General features: G+C 37.6%; 1 protein-coding gene across 1 annotated transcript in view; it reads right to left on the bottom strand.

The window, feature by feature from the left end:
• The window catches only part of plekhh1 (pleckstrin homology domain containing, family H (with MyTH4 domain) member 1), a 181,879-nt gene that overhangs the window by 171,531 nt on the left and 5,637 nt on the right, over positions 1-4,711 (bottom strand). Inside the window, exon 2 of the mRNA XM_020607996.1 lies at positions 1,382-1,467. The gene's annotated coding sequence lies outside the window, so the exon portion shown is untranslated. The remainder of the gene's footprint in view (positions 1-1,381; positions 1,468-4,711) is intronic.

Genomic DNA, 4,711 nt, shown 5'->3' on the forward strand with positions numbered 1-4,711 from the left:
GCAGCAGCACATTCATTTTATTTTCTTTCCTGCCAGCAGCTATTACCATAATTCCTGCTCTACCACAAACCTGGAGAGCAGAGCTGCTGTTAATAGTCCTGGACACCTCACACAGATAAACAACACAGCAGAGAGAGGATAGAAAGTTTACCAGTGTAGGAAGAAGTTCTCAGATCTTTTACTTAAGTAAAATTACCAATAAAACTATGTAAAAATGCTCTATTACAAGTAAAAGTCCTGCATTCAACATATAAATATTACAACTTGTACTACTTTATATCCAGTTAGGTTAGGTTATATACAGAGGTCACAAGGAAAAAAGTACTGGGAACCACTGCTAGAATCTTTAAAAAGGGTAGGCTACAGTATTTCATTATCTTTTCATGTGAAATCTTAATCTCAAAAGTAGTACAGAGCATTTCCCTCTAAAATGCAGTAGAGTGAAAGTAAAAAGTAGTAAAAATACTGTATTTTCTGCTTTTCAGCCCTGAACAAAATAAATGACAGGGAATAATACAGAAGCAAAGAACCAGAAACATCTGACATAGCCTACTGAAATACAGGATGTTATATATTGATTATTTACAGTGCAAACAATGCATGTTTGAATATGGAAAACAGCAGTGGGCAGGGCAATGAAATATTTCTTCCTCTTGCCAAGTTCGCCATTGACCTCATGTCTAGATCTGTTGCACTTTAACACTGCCTGGTTATGAAAGCACCTTTCTCCACTGATAAACAGTATTGCATAAATTGGCTTGGCTTCTATTTCAAACAATTACTCTTAAAACTAAATGCATGTAAAGCAGCGTGGGAAAGCGCTGTTCCTCCTTGTTATGCAAAGCCTCGTGTGGAGATAAGCTGTGACCGTTAACAAAACGGCGAGTTCCTAGAGTGCTACAGGTGGCCACAGGCTCAAACTGTCAAACACAAATATGCACAAACACGCCTGCCCGTTGTGGCTTTACACAGGAGCCCTGCCAGATATGAAGTGCAATTTTACTAACTGGCAGGTTGAGAAATAAGAGTGAAGACTCAGAAATACGGAGGGCTTCAAATTAGGATCTGTCATCTCATTGCTCTCTCAAGTCCATCTCCAGGACTAAACGTGCCTCATTTCACATGCCTTAAGGATAGTGGTTCAAAAGCTACATTGAGCAATACACCTGAGAAGAAGAAGGGCACTAAGTTGGTAGCAAATCACTTCTTCACAACAGTGATTTAAGCAAGCTTGTTATGAGAAAATACACAAGAAAAAGTAGTAGGTTTTCTGAACTATATGAAAACTGTGCTATCTGTTGTTCCCGCTGAATAACATGCAGTATCACATTCCTGTAAGCTATGGTGAGGTAAAATCTGAGTGTCACCAAAAGGGACTTACCGGCATATGAAATGTAAAGATCATCATGGAGCACCTTGTAATGCCGCGTTACCCAGAGCACACTATGTCCATCCTCTCTGCTGCTGCTGTCAAAATAAAGGCATCAAATATTTCTAAATCATAATTAACAACATAGATAAAAGTCATAATATACAGACATTTTCAAAAAGTCATTATACAATAAAGTTTAATTACCTGGTAAAAATTAACTTAAAACTACACCTAATGCTTTTCTCCTCTTTCATAAATCCTAAATATGCAAATACAGTTTCTTTAAAAGGTGAATGTTGCAAACAAGACTAACAGTCTACAGCCATGCTAGGAGCTCTGTGAGGCTGTATGTAGGTGCAGTGGTGCTTTCAGGTAAATGCTAGTGTTAGCAAGCTAATATGCTCAAAATGACAATGCTGACATTTACCAGGTGGAATGTTTGCCACATTTGCCTATTTAATTTAGCACCTTAACATTTAGGCATCATCGCTAAACTCAAGGTGCAACTGCACCTGATACATGATCGAGATACTTTACTGGATGGGTGAAACCTTTCTGGTGGCACTAGAGGAAAAGTCAGGAGATCGCCAAAGGTATGATATTCACTCTGTGGGTACCATAAATATCTGTATGAAATTTAATGTCAATAATTGCTTGAATATTCCAATAAAAAACAGAAAAGTGAATCTGCTGGTGCTGCTGGACAAGAACTCAGGGGATCATCAAAATAAACAGGATTCATCCTGATTAAAATCATTCATCATTTATTAATTTGATACTACTTGGCTTGATGTGCAGAGCATACATTCAGCTTTTTGTCAAGCAAAATCCATTCAGAAAATTAAAAAATGTCTTGGAGTGGGTTAACGTTCTACAGCATACCAGCTCTAATAGACATTGTTGACCTGCATGCTGATTGACAGCCATTTTGAAAGCCTGGTTTTAGCACATATTGAACATGGTTGTAAAGACATACAGTACAGTAAGGTCAAGAATAAGATGAAGGCTGTGACCAATGAGCCATTCTCTTTCTGCTGCTGGTGCAACTCTGACTGCAGGAGGGCCCGACTGCCAAGCAGCCTACACGGAGGGAAAAAGTGACAGAAAAGGCATGAATTTTCCAGTAGGATCTAAGCAAAAGACAGAGACTCTTCCCAAGTTGTGAAGGCATGAATACGTTTCGCCAAAGGTCTGACGCACTCGCTCATTCACACATCAAATAAGTTTCCCCTCAATGGAGGGTTCTTTCTTCGCTGGCTTTGATTTAGTGGAAAGGCAAATGTTAAGGTCTTGCTCTGATTTGATGGAATTATCCCAATACACACCCTTACTGACACTGAGCAAATGCACCATGACTCTATCGCTTGCACCACCACTTAAGTGTCAACCTGACATTCAGCTACCTGACAGACTTAAACACACACAGTTTATTAACTTAAATACCACTTTGCAAATGGATAAAATAAATAACTCACATGAATGAATTTAAACATTCAATCCAAACAACGTGACAACTGTTGACTGAATGATTCTGATGCTATATAGGATATTACTTTTTGGACTTTTATCCATTTATACTTCCTTTTGAGCAAACTGGAAAACTGACACTGTGTAGAATGAAATCACACAAGGAAAACCCAGTGAAACCTAAGCTTAACACACATTACTGTGCACACAAATAAGCACACTATACACTGACACAACAGGCCCTAAAATCTGCCTGAGGGAGGTCACTTGTCACCTACACTGCACAGATCAGAGGTTGTAAATCTCCATATTTGGAGTGCAAGTAACTGATTGGAGGAGGAATGATGAAGCCATATGCTGTGAGTGCCAAATGAGGCAGGGCCATGGCAGGTTCATGCCATTATTGCAGCAGAACTTGTGAAGTGGACACACCCTCATACAGACAGGTAGGTATTACTTTAGTGGAGGGGCCCCAAGGCTGCAGGTGACTCGCAGCTAATTAGGGGTTTTGCCAAGACATGTGAATGACCCAGATTCTCACTGCCTGGTGCAGGTGTGACAGCAGAGAGGCAGGAGATGGGCATTTGTGCTTGAGGCCTCTAGTAAAAACAAACAGAAATCTGTCATCGCAGCATTATTTACATAAATGAATCAGATTTTTGTACTGTGCATATATGATGCTGAACTCCATCTGTCATAAATACATGACAAGTTGAAACAAAGAGGAATGAACTCTTCATACTGGCTGAAATTAGGAAGCTTGTTGGTTCATAAAAAACCAGTATACCAGGTTATTTTTTTAAACCAAACTCTGTCCCACTCTTAGGAGCAAACCTTCTTTGACATACTAATCTTTAAATGCAGACTGAAGACTCAGGATCAACCAACAGTATGTCCTCAAGTTGTGTAAACACAGCTGCTTTGTCTTTTTTGGTGAAAAAGAGCCATCATGTGGCCAAATTACTACACTGCAGAGCTGAGGTCGATTTCATCCCTTTCATCAGGCAGTAAATAAGAATGACAAGAGCTCCATGAAAGTATTATGTCAATAGTGTCTTCTTAAATATAATTTGTACAGAGGTAGTTAAAGAATACTTTTTTTAATTGATACTTTTATGTGATAGAATTTCTCAATAATCTAAGCATAATAACACAAAATGTTTCAATGAAAACATTTTTGGAAAACAAAGTGGTTCAAAAAACTTCAATTGTGGCTAGACTTTTTTGATTTGATTTAATTTATTCTTTCAAGCATGTAAAGACAGTTGATATGTCAACACATAATTTTACACATATCCAACAAATGCTAATCCAATATCAATTTGCTTATACCTAGTATATGCTTGAATGGAGTAGGAAGAAGTCAGACTTATCCAGTCCTACCCCATGACATCATCTTACCATCATTGGTTTGCAAGCAGTATCTCTACATAGATAATTCTCTTCTACACCACACAAGGAATATACTAAAAAATTATAACAGAGTGTTAACATTCTTACATAATTACATTCTTAAATAATTCTCTTCTATACCACACAAGTAATATACTAAAGAATTATTACAAAGTGTTAACATTCATACACCACACCCACAATGTTCCATCTGATTAATCATTAAGCCTGTTCTTGCATATATCTTGATTGACACATACCTTTATATTTATGTTTAAACTCATCAATTCTAGTACTATTTTTTATGTCTACACTTAAATTATTCCATAGTTTTACCCCACTTATGGAAATACAAAATCTTTTTTTGGTTGTACGTATAGCATGAATTTTTAAATTTAACTGACCCCTTAAATTGTATCCCCCATCCCTTTCATTAAATAGTTTTTGAATTCCACCAGGTAATAAATTGCTCCTGGCTTT

The sequence above is a fragment of the Monopterus albus genome, unplaced genomic scaffold, assembly GCF_001952655.1.
Source record: "Monopterus albus unplaced genomic scaffold, M_albus_1.0 scaffold90.1, whole genome shotgun sequence".
NCBI lineage: Eukaryota > Metazoa > Chordata > Actinopteri > Synbranchiformes > Synbranchidae > Monopterus > Monopterus albus.